The following is a 22,500-nucleotide window of genomic DNA, read 5'->3' as shown; positions in this document are numbered from 1 at the left end:
TTTCTAAGCAAGGTGATTTATTAAGCGAGTCCTGTCCAAATTTTACAACCTTTTTTTTCTTTTACCATGATTGCTAAGCAAGTCACTGCAGTTAGGTGAATCAGACGTTGTTAAGATAATCCAGTTTCCCCCATTGACTTTGCTAGTAGGAAGCTGGTTGGGAAGATCGTGACCCGTCAAAACCGCGGTCCACAAAAGCGCGCTCGACGAAAGTGCGCATTTGACGTCATCACAGCGCGATGAAAAAAATTAAAAATTGAAATAAAAATAAAATTAAAGCAAGCCGATTCACATAAAGGTAAGGGTTAGGTTTAGGGTTAGGGTTAGGGTTAGGTTAAGGGTTAGGGTTAGGTTTAGAGCGTTAGGGTTACGTTTAGCGTTAGGTTAAAGGTTAGCATTAGGTTTAGCGTTAGGTTAAGGGTTAGGGTTAGGGTTAGGGTTAGGTTTGGGGGGGTTAGGGTAAGGTTTTCGCTTTATTTTTACATTTATCGATCACAGCGCGATGTTTTCGTCGCGCTGTGATGACGTCACGTACGCGCTTTCGTCGAGCGTGCTTTTGTCTACCGCGGTTTTGTGGTGGAACCTGGGAAGATCCCAAATGGCAATCAAATGACCCCTTTGCCAAGTGCCTGAATTTTGATCACGTGACCATGGGATGTTACAATGGTCGTAAGTGCAAGGACCAGATGTAAGACACTTTTTTCCAGTGCCCAATGTAATTTTGAATGTCACTAAATGAATGGTTGTAAATCAGTAGTTATGGGTTTGTCAGTAAACAACCTCACTCATTGCACTAAATTAATTCTAGGAAAAAGGAATTTGGCTACTCAGAGAATTGATACCCATAGAAATACCTTAGCTTGATGTCCTGGTGCATGGGGACCTTAGACTTAGTAAGGTTTTTGTTTTATCTTATTTAAGTTTGAGAATAGGGAGAAAAATTGCTTTGTGTGCAATCATGAAATGAATGCCACATCCTCTGTAGCACATTGTTCCTCCTGACTGGCTGCTTACCCCACATCTCAGTTCCGCTTCTTGAGTTATCATTCAGATGTGATCCTTCTCTCTTTCTGATTCTGTTCTGTCCTGAATGTGACTTGTCGTCGATTCAGAGGGCCTTTTGTTATCTCATTGTGTGTCCTATTCTTGGTGTTTGTGGCTAAGCAACTGCAGGTTTTATTCACTGTATCTCTTTACACATTCTTAATTTTTTTATTGCAGTTTCCTGAATTTGGTTATCTGCTGTAACATTGCAGTTCTGTCCGTGGCTGTCTGCTTTGTTAGAATATATCGTATTTTTTGGAGTATAAGACACACCTTTTTTCCTCAAAAAAGAGGCTGAAAATCTGGGTGCATCTTATACATTGAATGCAGCATTTTTTGCCTTCCCAAGCCCTGCCCCTTCATGAAAATGGCCATGCATACCCTTATGGAGGCTTTCAGAGAGTTCCTGGGGGCTGGGGAGGGCAAAAATGAGCAAAAAACGGGCCATTTTTGGCAGGTTTGCAGAGTACAAACACTTTTTTTTCCTTTTGGAAAGCTCTTTAACTGATTGATGAGAATTACATTGATCGAGTGCTGTGCCAGCAGAAACAAAGTCTTAGGTGCTGCAGATTGTCAGCGATTTCCTTCTCCAGCACATGGATAAATACACCTGGAAATATCTACCTACCTAGCTACTTTCTCTCTCCCCCTACCTACCTACTGTATTTCTCTCTCTCCCTCTACTTACCAATCTACCTACTCTCTCTCTCCCTACCTATTTTGTATTTCTCTCTCTTTCTCTCTATCCCTCTACCTATCTACACACACTTTCTCTCTTCCGACCTATCTACTGTATTTCTCTTTCTCTCTCTATTTCTCTATCCTTCTACCTACCTACCTACCTACCTACCTACCTACCTACCTACCTACCTACCTATACTCTCTCTCTCCCTACTTAACTACTGTATTTCTCTCTCTCTATTTCTCTCTCTCTCTCTATCCCTTTATCTATTTACCTAACTACTCTCTCTTTCTCCCTACCTACCTACTGTATTTCTCTCTCTTTGTTTCCCTCTCTATCCCTCTATCTACCTACCTACTTTTTAAAACAAATTGCCTCTTCAAAACTTGGGTGCATCTTATACTCTGAAAAATATGGTAGTCATAACATTTTGCGGATTATATTTAATAGCATTTTCCATGCCTGTTATAATGGCTAGGTAATAAAAGCTGTAGACCCTGGATACAAGCAGAATAAGATATGGTCTCATGTTACATGAAATTGCTATAGAGATGTGCATACTATTCACTGGCAGCTGCTCTGGGCCAGGGAACAACTGACAGCTGCCTGCAACCAGAGACACAGCTGCTTCTGTTCTGGGCTTGAAATGTCTCTTTTAAATGGGAGAGTATTTAAAATAGTTCCATGGGTACTATGGAAATTCATTAAGTTTTATTTGCTGATATCCTGAATGCATTTAGGTTGCATCAGGGAGGGTTCTCTAGTTTACTGACTTGCTTTGATATAATTAAGTGAGGGATTATGGAATAAAAGGTATAGTCCATTTGGATGGCATCAAGTTGAAGAAGACTTAGTTACATAATTGACCCCCCCCCTTTAAAAAAAAGGCTAGCTTGCTTTAAGGAATGTCCAAACAATTCTGAAATTAATCTTTATTACCAGAAGATGGGGCCCTTTTCCAGAAATCTCATACTATTAAGTTAACATTTATGTCTCACTGAATCCCAGTGCTAGGGAATACAAACTTCAGGCTGTATTCCATAGGGCCATGATAGCGAACCTATGGCAGACATGCCCAAAGTGGCACGCGGAGCTATTTCACTTGGCATGCATGGCATTCCCCATTCTTCTCCTGGGTTTTTGGCGTGCATGCGCATGCGACAGTCAGCTGGCCTTTCTGCATGCAACAGTGCCGGAAACCGAAAGGGCTGGTCTTCCATTTTCCAGTGTGAGCATGCATGCCGGCCAGCTGATTGAAGCATCCAGCAGTAACCGGAAGACTTGCTGACTGGCACACATTCACGCAACAGAAACTGGAAGTTTATTTTCTGGCGCGCGCACGCCCCCTGGGCAGCTCCGCTTCCTGGTTGCAGCCCAGACGAGTGCTCCCTTTTGGGCAGTCGCTGCTGCACACGCATGCACTCTCTCTCTCTCTTTTTGGCACTTGGTGCCGAAAAGGTTAGCCATCATTGCCATAGGGTATTATGATTTAGAACATAAATATCTTTCTCTCTCTTTTCCAAGAGAGAGTTTGCATTTTGAAAGGTGGGAATGAGAAGCATTTGTGGTGCCATGGTTGATGGGCCTTGATTTTTCTTTGATCGAAACAGAGATAGCACAGGAGGAATTGATGGGTCATTGCTACAGCAGATAAGATACAACACTATTTTAATGGTACATGCTTGTGCAGGTAAAAACAAAGGACTATTGTTTTGTGTTAAATTCCAGAATTTCTGTTTCTGAACCCTTTATTGATAGGCCACAAATGTATTAAGAGTTAGCAAGTGGATTTTTTTTTTTTTTTAACAAAACCCAGCCTCTTATTTCAGGCTCACAGTGCGATATTCCTGGCCTTGGTTTCATTCATTTCTGCAAAAAGCGTGCAGTGGAACAATCATCTTCCACTCTTTGGCAATCCTAGGCATCTGGGAAAAGAGTGCTTGCAGTGAAGCAGTGGCTTTGTGGCAAGAATTCATTTCAGAAGCATGACCGTTTGTTTAGTCAGCACTGTTGCAGACAGCCTTGCTCTAGAGGTGCATAGGTTTTGATCCATTGTCACGTGTAGGAATGTTGCTGAGAATACAAATTCTGTCTTACTGTACATCTCCTGATTGCAGTGGTAAGAAAAAGGAATTGGGTGACTGATGTGACTTTGTGCTGTGTGTTTTCTGCTTTGTCAAAGATTAATTAGAAAAATGCAAATTTGCTGGGGATTAACTATGTCTCTTCCATTTCTTTGAAAAACGATGCTTTAGAAGTAGTTCATTTACATTCACCTTTGGTTGATGGTTGCAATTCCAGTAGGGTGTTGCTTATGCCTCATTTTAGAGGAAGGTGAAGAAATTCAGTTTCTTCTTACTAGCCACTGCTAAGGTATTGGGAAATATACACCCAAATGTAAATAGGGTAGTAAATCTAAGAGAAGTGTTGCCTAGACATAAACAAGCTTCATCTTGCTAATAGCAAAATTGTTTGTTGCCTAGTCCTTACTTGACAGTGAAAACGTCAAACGATTAGGAAGAGCAGTATTGATTTTGTTTTTAATATGGTGAAGGGCATTAATTAAACAAAACAAACTGGAAAGACAAGCATGAAAGGAAAGAGCCTATATACACATTCAGGTCTTATACAGATTATATGCATATTAAGTTTTTCACAATGACTATATTTCATTACAAATACTGTATATACTCTGTATCTGAAAGCATCTTATTTGTAAGTTGCATGTAACTTACATGGAATCTGAGACTGGTTGATACTTGGGTGGGATTGTTTGGGTTTTACGGCGATGTATTGATCCAGTATCTATCTGGTCAATACATTGGGTGGCGCAGGTGTGGATGGGGCAGAATGCAATCCTGGTGCAATCTTGACAAGACGGAGTGGTTGTGCTATTTATCTACTAGGATTAGGGATATTACCACTGTTGATCTTGGATGGGATTGCACTTCCTAATTTTAAGACTGGTGTGCAGCTTGGGGTCCTTCTGGCAGCTGTGGCCAGGAGTGCCTTTGCATACGTCCATATTGCACCACCATCTGTGCCTTTCCTTTAACTTGGAAGTTTTTCCGACAGTCACTCATGCCCTGCTCATCTCATCTCACAATTGAATTATTGCAATGTGCTCTGTATGGGGCTGTTTTTGAAGAGCACCTGGTATCTACAGCTGCTACAAAACCCGGGCAGTGTGAGCAGTAATGGCTGCCTTTCGGTATGTCCATGTGTCATTGCAACTAGATGAGTTACATTGATTATTACCAGTCAGCTTCCAGGTGAAAATCTAGATCCTGGTAATAAAATAAATCTAGTCCAATAAAGGATTATAGATGACATAGGATCTGAATATACGAGTGATCTCCAATCATTTTTGTTCATGCCAGTGTGTTCTGGGAGAGTGGGTACACTCCAGATCCTGTTTTTTAAACATTGTGGAATTATTACAGGAGATAAAGATGGCGCCCCCTCTCCTGGGGTTCTGGAAAGCTCTGAAAACCTAGCTTTGGTCTCAGGTCTGGGGTTGATGTTTTATATTTTGGGACCCCTCTTTTCTTGGATTTGTTTAGCTTTTATGACTGTTTTAGTCCAGACTGTCTGTGTGGTTTATGTTTTATTTCTTTTATGGTTTTTTTTGGGGGGGGGGGGGTTTGTATGCTGCCTAGAATCCATTTAAGTTGGGTGGCTGTAACAAATGTAGATAAATAATTAAAAATTGGGTCTTCCATCCTTGAGTAAATGGAGTCATAAATATATGTATCTCTAATGATGAAGCTCTGGTCTTTTAAGCACTAAAAAGAGTGTGGAGAATCTTTCCAGACGTCAATTTTCAGGCAGTAGGTATACAGGGCGGGGCATAACCTTTTCCTAGGGGGTCACAGCAAGATCGACAGCAGTTTACAACTTCCGCGACACCTCATTTTAAAGCCCATAAAAAACTGAATTGAATGAGCTATTAAATGTTAAATTTGCTTTAAGAATGGCTGGAAAATTCGATTCGGAAGAACAAAGGATCATTGACAGAATAAAATGCATTGCCTTTCGAGAGGCTCGCGATGCTGGAGCGACGTTTATCAATCGAAAATGGATTGCAAACAAATTGAAACGTCATCCGGATTGGGTTACTGATAATTGGAACAAAACAGCCCAAGAATGTTTCACAAAATTTGGAGAAGGGCGTCCTCTGCAACTGTCCCAAGAAAGCAAAGCCATCATTGCAACTGGCAGTCGCAAACAACGAAAAGGAAACCGAAAAGTGGCCCAAGAAATCCTTCAAATTCGTGGAAAACGAGTTGATCAAAGGACAATCGGCCGATATCGAGAACGAGAAGGTTTGAAGCCATTCCACGTCATTTGCAAACCATTGAAAACTCAAACACACGTTCAAGATCGGCTTTGGTTGTGCGATTGGTTGTCTGAATGGACCGAGGAAGATTTTCTTCATTTGGCGCCATCTGACGAATTCTTTGTTTATGCCATTCGAAAACCGAATTTCCAGAACGATCGAATTTGGGCTAAAGACGTCGACGACATCGCCAAACATGAACGATATCGACAAATCGTTCGCAATCCGACTTGCATCGGGATTTTTGTCATTTTCACAGCCAAGAAACTGCATTGGGTTTTGAAGGATAAAGGGGAATCCTGGGATGGCAGTTATTTCCGTGAGAAAATTTTATTGGAGAATGTCATTCCATTTCTCAGTGATCCAGACAATGTCTTGGTGGTTGGTGAGGCTGTCTTTCTTCATGACAAAGCTCCTTGCATGCGTGCAAATGCGACTCAGCAATTGTTAAAGGAAAACAATGTCGAATTTTGGGGCAATGACGTCTGGCCGGGAAATTCGCCAGATCTCAATCCGGCAGAGAACATTGGGGCCATAATTAAGGATGAAGTGGAAGCTCTGATGATTCAGGAGCAAGGTCAAAATCGATATTCGGTTGAAACTTTGAGAATGAATTTGGAAACTGTGTTGAAAAATCTGGAAAATCGAACGGAACTGTTTGAAGATTTGTTGTGTTCTTATCCACCTCGTTTGAATGCTGTTCGAAGGGCTAATGGTGGTCATACTGACTATTAAATCGTGTCAATAAACTCAGTTTTTGATGGGCTTTCGAATGGTGTATGAATTATTTGTGTTGTTATTACAAGTGTTGCTGTGACCCCCTAGGAAAAGGTTATGCCCCGCCCTGTACAGTAGGTACTCCTCGTGATACAACCGTAATGGAGCCTGCACATTATAGTTGCATGTCATTAAGTGAAGTATCTCATCTAATGACCCCATCCCTGCTCTCAATGAATCGTTAAATGAACACGCCAGTCGTTAAGTGGAGCATGGGGTCATTCAGGTTTGGGGAAGGTCCTTAGCTCCCAAGGCCTTCCACACCTCCTGAGATGCCTGTGCTCTGCTCCCCACCCGTTGGATCACCACAGATCTTTTTCCCATTCCCCCCCAGGTCTCCCCCAGGTCTTAGGCCTGATTCCTACCCACCAGACCAAATGCCCTCCTCCTCCTCCTCCTCACTTTTTATTTGAAGAGCTCCAAGGACTTCCAGGCCATTGGAATGGATTGCTTCTTTGCATGGCTGAATGGCAGGATTCCGTGAGCCATCTTGTCCCATGCACAAAATGTGATTTACATACATATGATAATTATGCAGTTCGGTGGTCACATTCAGGTCATTGCTGCATAGCAAACAGACGGCTCCGTTTTGCTTCCTTAATGAGATCTGCACAGCCCTGTAGAAGCTTCTGAAAACTGCAGAAAGCTTCTGTAGTGCTGTGCAAATTTTGTTAAGGTAGCAAAATGGAGCCGTCTGTTTGCTATGCAGGTGCTTATTTCGGGGGTCAAAAGAAAATAAGACCCTGTCTTATCTTCAGGGAAACATGGGGGGAGGAGTCTGTCATAACTTCAAATGGCTATTAAATGACTGGTCATACCTTGAGGACTACCTGTAGTTTCAAAGAATATGGATACTACCCGTAATTTCAAAGAATATGGATGTCCAAGAATATTAAAACTTGCCTCAAGGTCAAATGTATATGCAATTATCTCTTCCCAAAACATATTAGAACATTACTAAAACATTACGTTTTAGTGAAACATTATTTTTATACTGGAAAAAACAGGTTGCTAAAAGCCCAAACTTCATTTAGTATATGAGAAACTGAGGGGACTTTACTAAAAGGTTTTACTGTTTCTTTTTGTGTGGTTCTTTCATAGTGTATCCCAAAGCCATTTATTTTCCCCCACTGTCGCAACCCATCCTGTGGCCAATAGTTTTTACCCAGGAATGTTATGCATTACAATTGAACCAAAGTCAATGGGACTGTGATGTAGGGCTGTGCGGTGCTTTAGATTCTGTCTCCATAAAGGTATTTTGGGGGTACATAGGAATGTGAATGTAGGCCCTATCTGCAGCACCTTAAAACATCTCTGCTTTCTCCTGGGCTCAAGCTGCTGGCTGGGCTCTGTATTTCCTTGGGAAAGGTTCAGATTCTTTAAGATCAGGCAGATGTGTGCCACCCTTGTACTTCAATGTGCCTTTTCAAGAGAACCAGTCCAAAGAACTGCACAATCATTGTACTCATGTAAAACACATTTGGTTTCTTTATCTTGACTTCTCTCACACAGGGCTCTTCCTCATGGCTGACTTAATGTGCTTTCTAACTGTATTTGAGACAGCAGAAGACAAATTTGGCATTACATTGGCAGCCTCTATGCTGCTGCTGGCACAATGCTGGCAAATGGTATTAATGTTATCCAGGGTGTGCAGGTCTGTTAAAGACCAGAAATGGTGAATTCCCCTGGCTTTGTTACCTGTCTCCGCCCTCACCCCAAAAATGTATCAGCCAGCAGAAAAATGTCCACCACCCTTTCTTTTTAATGTAGGATGGTGCTAGGAAAAAGGTGAGTTATGTCGAGAGCTTAGATCAGTAGATCTTGCTATTTGTTGGATTCTCCTTGGATTTGTACATGTATTTTGTTTAGATGGGAGCTCTTTATGTTTTCACAGGGAACTGATATAATATTTGGACACTTGTTGAGCATGGGTTCCTTCATGTATTAACATTGCTAATTAAACACATAGCTTTTCTGTCATATTCATCTTTTTTTCTGTTTACCACTCCCACCCATCTAGTCAGCTGCTGTTAGGGCTGATCCAGACCTGAACTGGATACAAAGAGAAAGCCCTGGTTGAAAGACCAAGGATTATCTTGTTACCTTAATCAAAATGGTCCTGAAGGGCAGGATCCCAGACAGGAAGGTGGCATGCCTACATTGTATATTATGGCCAATGCAGTTGGGTTGATCCCAACCAGTAGAGGTCACTTGACTGCAGCAGCAGCAGCATAGTCAGTTAAGAGTGCCAGATTGTATTCGCAGCAAACATTTTCTTAGAATAAGGGGGAAAACACTACCGCAAAGCTAGTACAACTAAAGACAATTGAAGACTTCTTCTGGTATGGGCTGAAGATCAGATGAAAGTGACATCATGAAAACATGGCAAAAAATGAGGTGGCTGGAGCATATTTAGGCTGCTGTTGGTGCAAATGAAGAAAGGATTATCCTTGGAGCAAGTTTTCTACTCCACCCCCCCTTCCCCTTGAGACACCTTACTGCCAGGACTCAATTCTCACAGGGTCCCAGGACTGGTGCGTGGAACTTTGAAGTGCCCTGTGAGGAAGGAGAAGGTTGATTTGTGTGTTTTCTGACTGATAAGAATCTGTGCACCTGGAAGCAGAGATGCTGAGTTCAGAAAAGAGTAAACTGGATCAGAAACTTAGGTCCTTACAATTCATTTGAAATGCTGAGGAAGGCAATACAGAAACACCTGGAAACAAACTGTCCACTAAAACACTTCATTATCAGACTTCATTATCATGGGAATCCTTCCTTCCTTCCTTCCTTCCTTCCTTCCTTCCTTCCTTCCTTCCTTCCTTCCTTCCTTCCTTCCTTCCTTCCTTCCTTCCTTCCTTCCTTTGTATACAGGTAGTCCTTGACTTATGACCACTGTTGAGCCCAAAATTTCTATTGCTAAATGAAACATTTAAATGAGTTTTGGCCCATTTTATGATCTTTCTTGCCACAGTTACTAAGTTAATCACTGCAGTTGTTAAGTCAGTAACAAGGTTGTTAAGTGAATCTGGCTTGTAAGGAGGCCGCAAATGGTGATCCCATGACCCTGGACACTACAGCTGTCACAAATATGACTCAGTTGCCAAGCATCTAAATTTTGATCACATGACCATGGGAATGCTGCAGTGGTGGTACATGTGAAAAACAGTCTTAAGTGACTTTTTTCAGTGCCATTATAACTTTGAACGTTCACTAAATGACCTATTGTAAGTTGAGGACCACCTGTAGTGTATTTGTGTTGAGATTTAATATTTATTTTACTGACCTCGGAAGGATGGAAAGCTGAGTCAATCTTGAGCCGGTCAGGATTGAACTCCTGGAAGTGAAATGAATTAGCCTGCAATACTCCATTTTAACCACTGCATCACCCTGGTTCCTATTCATCCTGGTCACTCACTTTTGTATTGAGTACCATGTATGAATCAGACATGGAAGATCTAGCTGGTGGATTGGCTTCTTGTTACAATTCCAGGTCCTGGTTATTACCTATAAAGCTCTGTATGGCATTAGGGCCTGGATATCTGAGGACTGCTTATCTTCAATCATTTCTGCCCACTTTGTACATTCTTGCAGAGTGAATGTACTCCAGCTCCATTGTCATCTTTTGGGACAGACGATGTGTGGCTTCTGTGTTGTAGCTCTCACCCTCTGGAACAGCATAGCTTCAGAGATGGTTACTGCACCTCCTCCTAGGGTTCTGGTAAGCTCTTAAAACTTGGCTTCGGTCCAAACACTAGGCTTTAATGTAATGTTCTTCAAACAATAATAGCAAATGATTAACAATCCATTCCACTCTTTCTTCATATTTTAAGTTTTAAAATTCAATCTACATTTTTTCTGTAAGTCCCATCAACCATTCTTCTCAAGGAGCTTTTTCCATACAGGTCATTCATTTTTGTATTTGGTCAACATATGAGTCAACACATGGCATGGCTTCTAACTGATGGGATGCAGGTGATAATACGCAGTGAAAATTTAACATTAGCGATCCTATCTTGCACAAAAAACCATGGCTTGCTTGAGATAAAACAGGGTTTGATTATTCCTGTGCTATATGGACAAAATATGCCATAACCGATTGGTCCTTATTCCATATTGCAGATATCATATGAAAGACTAAGGCCGGACACCTACTCTAGTTCTCTTTCTTACTAAGAAGCATTATGTGCAAATAAAGGTGGTAGCTTTAGAAAACCCAGTTTTAAAGACAATTTATTTATACTTGAAATGCTTTCTGTGCTTGGATATTTGGCTACCTCACAATAACCCTGCAAACTAGGTAATTTATTAAAACCACCAAAGCTACGCAATATTCTACAAATAGAAAAGCTGAACCAAACTTCACGCTCACTAATCCTAGGAGCCTGATGCTAATATTTATTGGAGCATTTCTATCCTGGACATGAAAACTGAACTCATGCCTACATAAAAGGAATTGCTATTGCCTAAGGAACATTGAGAATGGCCATTCAATGATGTGATAAGTTAGATATCCCTAGTCTAACAGTTCAAAAATGATTGGAAGTGATATGAGGGCCATAAACAATTACACTAGAGCATAGGCAGTGGGAAGAAGAAAGTTTAACCCTTTTCACAGCAAATACTGCAAATACTCCCTTTTTTCTGCACCACACACACCACAGATTACTGCTAGTGAAGTATCAGAGAGCTCAGCTACAAAAATATTTAAGAATGGACTTGAAGTTACACATGCACAAAAAGTAAAATACACTGGGCACTTAGACCCATCCTGTATGAAATAACTATGAAGATTGTTGCTTACAATAAAGATTGTAAATACTCAGCTATTGCAACTCCATTCTCAAAAGAGGAATCTATAAATGAGATTGCTAGATTTCCAGCTGCTGGGAAAGTAGAAATAAATCTATGGACTTTTTCATTTCTTATATTGCCTATGTAGTCATCTTCCTCTTTCTGTTCCTCCTGTTTTCCCTCCTACAACAAAATCCTTTCTGGTAATTATTTTTTTATATTTGCTATTGAATTGAGTGGCATGGTTTTCTGTCAGCTTCCTAAACCATTTTATTTCTGTTCAGTAGCCAAAAACTATGTAATAAATATGAAAAATTGCATAAACTATTGCTTGAGGAACCAGGAAAAAAAGAGACAATTAAAAAAACTCTGCTTGTGGTTTGTGTACTGAACAAAATTAATGTGTGCACCATAGACTTTCTTCATTTTTGTTTTAACTGGGAAGCAACAAGATTACAGCCAAATAAAAATCTGTCTTGGCTTAGTCTTTTGCTTAATTTATTTAATGAGCTTCCTCTCTCTCCTGCCCAAGCCATCCCATAGCTTATAAATTAGAAAATTGAAAGGATTTCCTCAGACCTCCTTTTTATAACATTTTAGCTTTTAACTGCTTGTGGGAATATTACAGTAAATATTCTACAGATGTGAAGAAACAGGAGTACAATGGCTAAATATTTCTTCCCGTAAGAAGCAGGAAGAATTGGCACAGAATAGTAAAGTCAGGTCATAAGTGGAAAATGCCTGTATTATTAGAACTTGTAGTTTTCCATCCTTTTCCTCTAAACCAGTGGGTCTCAACCTTCGTAATGCCACAACCCTTTAATACAGTTCCTCATGTTGTGGGGACCCCCAACCATAAAATTATTTTATGTTTTACGTATTTTTTTGATAATATGTCTTTTCTGATGGTCTTAGGTGACCCCGGTGAAAAGGTCGTTTGACCCCCAAAGGGGTCGCGACCCACAGGTTGAGAATTGTGGCTCTAAACCTTTTTAACAGCCTTTTAGGGAAACCCAGGTGTGGTTTGGAGAGTTGGGAATATTGTGATAAATTATTTTTGTTGAGTTATTTTGCAATGTTATTCTCCACATTAGTGATAAGCAAATCACTAATGGTTCAGTTGGCCATTATGCATATCCAGCAGCCACATGTCCCATACTTATATCCGTATGTCTCTGTCTTGGTTCTCTGTACATATATGTTGTATAGGATTCATGGAAGTTACTATAAACACATCTGGAAGATTCAAACTTGGTAAGGATTGCTTCTCTACCTTCTGAGGGTAGGACTAGTCTAGTTTGCATGTTGCAGGAGGAGTATCTTGTCACATCCCTATTTTTTTATTCTTGTTAAGCTGGAACCAGACATGCCCAGGTTGAAATTCCTGCTTAAATATGACATTCCCTAGGAGGCTTTGGGCTAGTCATTGACTCTCAAACCCACTTACCTCACAAGGTTTTTGTGAAGCTAAAATCAAGGGACACCTATTTCATAGGGCATGTGCCATTACAGAGAAGGCGCACCTCCTAGGTCCCGTTAGATTGCACAGTTTCAAAAAAGAAAGAAAGAAAGAAAACCCAAAACTTGTTGGCCGTATTGAATCTGGTGAGATAGGCAGATATTGTTAGATACCAGAAACATTGGTAATGGTTTACACCAAGGTCCTCTGTTCCGGCGGGAACAGAGATTCAATCTGATTGGTCGAAGGGTCTGACAGCTCCCTATAAAAGGGCTGCTATCAGACTGAACCTTTACTGGATTGTACATAGTTGACTTGTGCTAATAAAGAGCTGTTTGTTATTCTGAAGCCTGAGTGTGCCTTCATTCACCCGATCTAACACTGGCGACGAAGGTGGGATTGAAAGGCAACTAGGCAGACAATCCAGCAAGTCAATCCAGCCTGGAGGTCGGCGCGGCATCGAGCAGCCATCTTTGAGCGGCAAATTCAAACGCGCTCAGGAACACAAGATGATAACGTATGCCCCACCGACTCCGTACAACCCAGCCACCGAGCACTGGGAATGATACATGATGAGGTTCGATTGCTTTCTCGAAGCCAGTGACCTCATAGGCCTTTCTGAAGGCCAGAAAAAGAATATGTTCCTGATCTACTGTGGACCAGAAGTGTTCAAGATGGCGAAGGACTTGTCTGAGCCAACACCACTCCAATCGGTCACTTTGTTGGTTCTACAACAGACGCTGAGGACACACTATGCTCCCAGACCGTCTAAATATGTCTGGAGGCATGAATTCAACATCCGTAACCAAAAAGAAGGGGAATCCATCAATGAATACGTTGCGGCAAAAGGCCACAGCATACTGCAAATTTAGAGATCTTGATGAACTACTCCTTGACCGCATCATATGCGGTGTTCGGGACATTGACCTGCAGAGGAGGTTATTAGCAAAAACTAATCTTACTCTCCAAATTGCCCTAGACGAAGCCAGGGCTACTGAGTCTTCAATTAAATCAACGGAAACCCTGCAGTGCCAAAATAGTTCAAAGAACATGCAGAAGAGTGCAGGCATGCATCACGAGGCTACAGAGCCTGATGGCTCGGAGAGCAAAGATGACAGCTACCGCATGCGCAGTGATCACACCAAGCCAGCGCGAAAATGCGTTTCCCGCCTTGTGCCGGCTGCGGAGGAAGCCACCTCAGAACACATTGCCGTTTCCGCGATGACATCTGTCAATGCTGCGAACGCAAGGGGCACATCGGCACGGTCTGCAGAAGCAATTGCCCCGCTATAACCTGGAAGCCCAGAAGCATACCTAACTGCCAGCAGAGGCCCAACCAAGGGGCAAGGCAGCCGCCACCACAGTGAACAGAAGGCGACACCAGAGTCACCTACCACACCTCCATAGGCCAAGTCCGCACAAAGCGGCCAAAAAAGCTGAAAGTCACAGTCCTCATTCAGGACTCTCCATGCAATATGGAGATTGACAGGGGGTCATCCTTGACCATAATGTCTTGAGCAGCGCTCAAACAGGTTATCCCGAGCCTTAAAAAGCACCAGCTACGGGTGCCAGACATCCGCCTTCATGACTACCAGGGGAACCGAGTCCCCATCATGGACCAGGGCACCTTCCGGGTGAGGTTCTGCGGCCAGCTACCTGTGACGGTAGTCAACAGAGACCTGCAGAGCCTCCTGGGGCTTGACTGGTTTGAAGCTCTGGGTCTAGAAGTGACCGGAATCAACGCCATACGAGACGGCAGCACTGAGGAATTCCTCAAGGAGTTCAATGAAGTCTTCGGCACTGGTCTAGGTAAGTATGAGGGGACTCCAATATCTTTCAACTTGGACCCCAATGTAGCCCCCATCAGGCTAAAACCCAGGAGAGTACCTTTCACTCCACCATAAAATTGATTTGGAACTAGACAAATTGATTGGCCAGGGAATCCTAGAGCCGGTAGATCACGCATGCTGGGAGACCCCTATAGTGACACCTGTCAAGCCTGATGGGTCTGTCTGCATCTGCACAGATTACAAGTGCACAATAAACAAAGCTTTGCAGCAAAGCACTTATCCTGTGCCCATTATACAGCATTTACTGCACTCATTAGGCCCCAGAATTTTTTTTGCAAAATTAGATATGGCACAGGCATGGCCCAAACCATCGTGACATACAGGGGTGCATTCAAATGCACCTGCCTCCAATTCGGAGTTAGTATCACCCCCGGACTGTTCCAAAGCATCATGGAACGGTTTTTGCAGGGGATTCCAGGAGTTGTCCCCTATGTTGACGACATATTGGTATCAGCTGCAAATAAGGCACAATTATTTAAAAGATTAGGAACTGTTCTGGCAAGAATCAGAGACAAAGGCCTCCGCCTCAAAAAAGAAAAATGCCAAATTAATGTGCCAAGTGTTGAATTCCTAAGGTACCTCATCGACGGCTCAGGGATTCACCCGACCAACAAGAAAATTAAGGCAATCCAGGACTCCCCTACACCTCACAATCAGACTGAACTGCAGGTGTTCCTCAGGCTCCTTAACTTCTACAGTGTCTTTCTCAAACAGAAGGCCATGGTTGCTGAGCCTTTGCATCGGCTTCTCAACAAACACGCCAAGTGGTCCTGGGGCAGAGCTGAAGTGGGTGGGGTCCGAATTTAAAATGTTTTACTGCAAACGTGATGAACTGTCAGTAATAAATGGTTGCTTACTATGGGGGGACCAGGTCGTTGTTCCACCCAAACTACGCATTGCAATATTAGAGGCCTTCCACATAGGGCATCCTGGAATTGTTAGGATGAAATCTTTGGCCAGGAGTCCAGACCAGCTCCCCCAATGGCTAGAAGTAGTCCTCATGACCTCTACCATAGCAGAAGCAGTCATCAAGGCACTATGGAGACTTTTCTCATGGCCTGCCTGATGTCTTGGTCTCTGACAACGGGCCCCAATTTACGGTCATGCAATTCGAGACCTATTTAGCAGTACAGGGAATCAGACATTCCCTTGTTGCTCCATTCCGCCTGGCTTCCAATGGTCAGGCGGAGAGAATGGTGAGATCTGAAAAAGAAGCCCTATCCAGGATGGGCCCGGGAGATTGGCAAACACAGGTTGATCAATTCCTCCTCATACAGGAGGACAGTCGAAATTGGAGACGGTGAATTGACCAACTCCATGGCTGCATCTCCAACTCCAGTCTTAAGCAACCAGCGGTAACTCCTGCAAGAGTTAGCCAAAGCACTACCCAAAAGGAGCACAAATTCACTCCTTCCACAGATAACTCAATCCCAAAGGTACTGGGGCACTTATCTGTAAGTGTTGCAGGCCCTCAGCGAGTTCTGAGCGAACCGGCTCCAGAAACTCCAGCTGCGGCCTGTGAGAAGTTCCAGGAACTTCCACCAGGTGAACTGCAGAGAGAACAGGTTCATCCGACCTGACTGAAGAACACCCACAAACCGAACTGCGCAGGTCTGGGCGAGCAACCAGAAAGTCTCCCTACCTGCGTGACTTCGTCACAAGTCGGTTGAGCCCATCTAAGAGGGGAGGGGTGTTAGATACCAGAAACATTGGTAATGGTTTACACCAAGGTCCTCTGTTCTGGCGGGAACAGAGATTCAATCTGATTGGTCGAAGGGTCTGACAGCTCCCTATAAAAGGGCTGCTGTCACACTGAACCTTCGCTGGATTGTACATAGTTGACTTGTGCTAATAAAGAGCTGTTTGTTATTCTGAAACCTGAGTGTGCCTTCATTCACCCGATCTAACATAAATAATTGGAGCAAAAGTTATAAGTCCAGGAAAAACCCCAAGTTGTGAACCAATTCTGGAGTGCTGCTTCCTCCAGAGTTAACAATGCAAAGTCTCCACATAGCCCTCAGCCATGCAAGTTTACTAGGGTTGAATCAAAGCCTGTTCTTCTACATCCAGACCCCCATTGCCTTCAGGCATTGGGAAAATACTTCTGTGAAACCACTTCAGGCAAGATACTGTACGTATAGCTAAATATCATCACCATACCAATGAGAGTTAATCTCATGGTAATAAATGACCTAACCCAGTGGATGTTAAATAGAAAGGAGGAGTGGATTGAGTCTTGAGGCATCCTGCAAAGCGAAGGCTTCCAGCTAGATTACTCCCTCCCTGACCAGGTGGTAGTGCCCTTGGAGGAAAGAAGAAAACCATTGTAAAACAATGTCCTCCATCCCAATTCTCTAAGCTAGTCCAGAAGAATACTATGATTGATGGTATGGAAGAACAGCAAAAGCTCAAGAGAGTTAAGACAGATAAACCACCCCTGCCTGAGTCTGCCAGAGGTACAGGCGTAACATAAACATGCCATCTCAATACTATAACCTCAAAACAAAACAGAAAAAGAAAAAAAACCTGGCCAGAAAACTAACTGAAAAAGTTCTAAATAATTATTTCCTCTGGTGGCCCTTTTAACTGCAAGCTGAAAACTACTGATAGAGGAGATTATTTGTAGCTCAAGGTTGAACTGTGGGGTTCTTGGTTATTTTCTTGCAAATATTGCATTAGTCAACATTTGCTCAGAACAAAGTCAACTCCCTTCTAGCACCTCTGGTGTTACCTAATGAAATGTCTACAAGAAAACAACCAAGATCGGAAAGCACCAAGGAACCCACCCACCCCCAAAGCTGAAAACTGGATGAAAATTGTCCAGTACCGTAGGATTCGGTGTAGCTTTTAAAGGAAAGGATGAACCACTATCTCCTTTAAAGCAGGCAGAATGGTCCCTTCCTACATTTGCTACCTCTTCATCCAAAAACATTTCATTATCTGTGAGGCCTTGACCAGCCAGAAAGAATATGTCTCAAAAAAAAAAGAAGGTGAGGGAATTCAGAGCCTTAAGGATTATCTATTGTCTCTGGACTGACACGTTCAAAGTCTGTCCAGATAACCAAGCGAGGCTTTGCCTTTGTTATTTCCATAATATTTGTACAGGCAGAATTTGATCTAACAAAATAACTAGAATAGTCCTCATAATGATTTTGCAGTGTTTCCCAGCTCCTCCATGTGCAATAATTTCATTTAAATTTTTTTATTTTATTCATTTTGTCAAGCATGTATAAAACAACAGATATAAGTATAAACATGATTATGAATACAGGAAATGGATACGAATAATTGGGGAAACAGTAGGACAGGGACGGTAGGCACGTCGTGGCGCTTATGCACACCCAAGTCATCTTGAATAGGATGATTGTCTATCAGGGAACACAATGGTGGAGCAGATATACGAGTGTTTGGCCATTCTTAACACTACAGGTAATTCTTAATAAAGGCTCTTACTGGTGTTTGGTCAGATTTGCACTTTGCTATCCTCTAGAAAAGATCTAGGTATCTTTATGTCATTTTATCTTCCAGAGCTCCTTTGAAAACCAGGTTGGCATCCGAGAGGTTCATGGACAAAAATCTGCACAGGTGTAATCAAATCCTAGGCAACAGTCACCCACTCATTGCAATCAAAGAACTAAGGCTTTAATCAGAGCTGTGATGGCGAACCTATGGCACGCGTGCCACAGGTGGCACACAAAGCCATATCTGCTGGCACATGAGTTGTCAGTTCCAGCGTGCATGCGCGCACCAGCCAGCTGACTTTCAGTCTTCTGGAGGTCCGGGGGAGGCCATTTTAATCTGTTTTTCATTTTCAAACTTCTGGTAGGCTCATTGGGCCCGTTTTTTGCCCTCCCCAGGCTTTGGAGGCTTTCCCAGAGCCTGGGGAGGGTGAAAATGGCCTCCCCTGACCCTCCAGAAACCGGAAACGGGTCATTTCCGAACTTCCAGTAGGAGGTGAGGCAAGCAGTGCGGCGTGTGTGGGGAGGAGCATGGGGTGTGTGTGTGTGTTTGTGCATGCATGCACATGTGGTGATGTACTTTGCATTACGGGTGCTGACGCACGCACGCTATCACACATGGACTCACATTTTTGGCACCCAACAACAAAAAGATTAGCCATCACGGCAATAGAGCTTCAGTGACTAATCCTAAAACGCTCTGAAATCACAACTGGTCAATCCATGTCTTGGGGCAGACCAATCAAATATTCCCTATCTCCTTGCAGGTAGGTGTGTGTGTAAGTAACTAGGGGTACTCTGAAACTAGTAGGGAGTGATCCATATAGGAGGGATAAATGAGAATATCTCCCAACTTCATATCAGGTTTCCACTGTCCCAAGACAAGAAACCCAGATATATTATCCCCCATTGATTAAATTGATCAGGGCCAGAATTACTATGGCAGCCATGAACTCCTAAGCCACCCTCTGGTCTAGAGAAAACAGATTGAAGTCCTCAGAACCGTATATAATTCTGGGGAATGAAACTGCCAACTTGTCCTTGGAATTCAGCAGCTTAGGATGGAAGCAGCTGGGCATCAGGAAGATTGGTCTGCTACCATCAACTCCAGCTCATCCTTAAGACCCAACATCACAAATAGGTTTTTAATTTCTGGCTATATGTGGAAGAGCACCCTGGCAGCCACCAGAATTTATTGGAGGACAATAGCCGCACACCCACTTTGTCCTGGAGTCACAACTTGAGCCACATCCAAAACTGAGATGAGCATATTTCAAAGAGGGCCCCCCCCTCCCATCCTCATGCCCAATCAGGTTCAGTAATGCATATCATCGTGATGGCAAACCTATGGCACGTGTGCCCCAGGTGGCACATGGAGACCTCCCGGCACATGAGCCGTCGTCCAGCTGAGCTCCACCAAGCATGCGCACACCGGCCAGCTGATTTTTGGGTCTCTGCAAAACACTATACAAGCCATCAGGAATATAATTATATACATCCAACAGGAACAGGAAGTACCTAGAGAGGAATAAAGCTGCATACAAGGCCAGTATAAAACCTGTAACAACTTAAACATCAGGAGGGGCTGAGGGGGGCACACCCATGCCCCTTTTTGGTCCCCGGAGGCTTCAGGGAATCCTGCTATGCCCAAAACTGGGTGGGGGGGTTGCATGTGCATGCACATGCATAGGGGTGCGGGGTGCATGCATGGTATTGTGGGCACACGCACGCAAGCTGTCGTGCGCATGCATGCACTTTCGGCACACGAGGACAAAAAGGTTAGCCATCACTGGCCTATCAGGTCAGCTCTCATTTATGATTATAGTTGAGACAAGCTTTATTATATCCCAACATTGCATTAAGTATCAGCGGATGGAAACTGGGGCTACCAACACTCCAGTGAGTAGACATCAGGCGAAACACAGGCAGTGGAGGGCAGGCATTGGGAGCAAATATACAGACTGCCTTCCCCAAGGTTGTCCTGCCTTCTGTCTCTTGGTTCCCCTTTGTCACTACCTGGCTATATCCCAATACCCATTTCTCATGACCTTAGTCTTCTTCCCCCATATCAAAAGGCCCCATCACAACTCAGATAATAATAGTAATTATTTATTTGATTCAGACATCACCTGAATGACACACACCAGCAAAATCGCCAATTGATCTGGGTACCAGTGCATTTCTGCGAGCATTCACCATTCAAACCCTAGTCAACTGGCCTGGCTACCGCCTATGCCAGACATAAATCTCGCTCTTACTATGGAGAGACAGAACATCTCTCTGTTTCTTACCTGAAAAGCAGTAAGTAGTTCCAGCTCTCTCCATGCCTTCTCCCCAACACTTCCAGTACAGAGATTGTTAGTTCAGTCCAATCCCATTCACCAGTTAGTCATTCGAAGATAAAATTATAAAAGCACAGCAAAACTGCCCTACATTTTCAAGCAGAGTCTAATCCCTCTTAGTCTCGAGTCATGTTTTATAGTGAAGACGATGGCTAAAATGGCCACTGTCCCATATGGCCAACCCCATAGCATCTGAAGGATGCAGGTTGGCTCTCTTTCAGGACCATTGTCATACTTCTGCTGCTGCTCAATACATGGGTTTATATCAGTGGTGGCTTCCGGATCCTGTTGCAACTGATACGGTGCAATGGGGCCGGGCGTCCACCACATGCACGCGGACATGCATACTTACTACCCGTGACGCTCCAGCTGCTCGGCGGAGCGCTGCGCAGGTGCCGTACGCTCCATGTGTGTGCGCGGAAGCCCCAATCGGCTCAAATACAGGTGAGGTGGGGTGGGCCCTCCAGAGCACCATACCGGAACAGTACCTGTGCTCCCAGCAGGCACCGGTACACCCCTACTGGGGCGTACCGGTCGTATTCCACCACTGGTTTATATATCTCTTACATATGACTCATTTTGCCAGAAGTGGGTTTCCTGTTTATAAGAACCTATCTTTTTAAGAACAGCTGTTAGCATATAGAAGAAGCTGATGCACTGCGGAGAGACACATGTAACCATCAGGCCTGCTCTGCTTCTCAGCCAAATAAAAGCTGTGTCAAAGGAAGTCCTGGCCAGTTTGTCCTTAGCTGGCATTGCTCTCTTTACAAAGATTAATGATCTTTTCAGAAAACAAATAAAAACACATCCGTAGTTGTTTGGTCTTCAGTATAGCATGCAACTGTAGTTCATACATTCTGAAACTTGTACAATTAGAGTAATGTAGCCAACTTGTTTGGAAAAGGTTTTCTTTTTAACTTCCTGACAAAGATTTGAACTACTACAAATAACCACATGGAATTTATTCCCGAGTCTTCTTTATAGTATTGCAGGTGCCGAGGCGGAAAAAAAAAATCTGTCAGTTTCCTTGCTTTACAACTCCTACCCAGTTGCTACGTTGCACTTTCCATCTACACATATGTATTTGCCAGTCTTTGGTGTCCATATATACTATATTTTCATGTACCTTTCCTTTATGCAGTGACAGTTGCTATGCAACAGCCCAGCTCGCTAGATACTTAAAACTCAAATGATGAAGCTGGATAAAAGCACCCTAAAATACTCTCTGCCCAAACCTTCCCTTCGAGGGAGTGGCTGAAGGGGAGCCGGCAGAGGGGGCATCTGGAAAAAAATTCCAAAACCAAACTGCCTGTCTTGTCAGCTGCACACTGCAGTACTAGGAATAGTTTCCTGGCAGGGAGCTGGGATTGGCTAGGCTCTGTGCGTGGGAGCCTCTGCTGTTCCTTCTGCTCCAGCCGGACTGGGGATCCCTTGCTTTGCATTTCTCTCTTCTTTGGCCCTCTTGGTGTGGTAGGTGCAGCTGAACATTGATGCTATGAAGCTGGACTTTCCTAAACTCTAACCTCTGCTCTTCACCTTGGTCACCTTGCTAACTCCGACTTCCTAGGTTATTGCTGGCTGTCCACGGGCAGCTTTTCCCACCCAATCTTGGGGGGGCATAATTTCGTGCTGCCACTATGGGCACGGTCGGTGAGCTCTGTGCTTCCAGTTTCCAAGCCTTCCTCTGCCCTTCCATCTTGGTAGACACCAAGCCAGGTAGGTGTTTTAAGTTTTTCTGCTATGGAATATTTTGCTAAC

The 22,500-nt window shown here is 43.4% G+C and overlaps 1 protein-coding gene and 1 pseudogene across 1 annotated transcript in view; both read left to right on the top strand.

Moving 5' to 3' along the window:
- The window catches only part of CYTH1 (cytohesin 1), a 79,403-nt gene that overhangs the window by 5,449 nt on the left and 51,454 nt on the right, over positions 1–22,500 (top strand). The window lies entirely within an intron of this gene.
- LOC148048180 (uncharacterized) lies at positions 12,985–18,533 on the top strand (annotated as a pseudogene).

Source organism: Thamnophis sirtalis, unplaced genomic scaffold (assembly GCF_051295495.1).
Source record: "Thamnophis sirtalis isolate CommonGarterSnake01/CBP01778 unplaced genomic scaffold, rThaSir2_p1.2 scaffold_3, whole genome shotgun sequence".
Taxonomy (NCBI): domain Eukaryota; kingdom Metazoa; phylum Chordata; class Lepidosauria; order Squamata; family Natricidae; genus Thamnophis; species Thamnophis sirtalis.
Note: the sequence above shows the minus strand (reverse complement) of the source record. Positions and strands in the feature narration are given on the sequence as shown.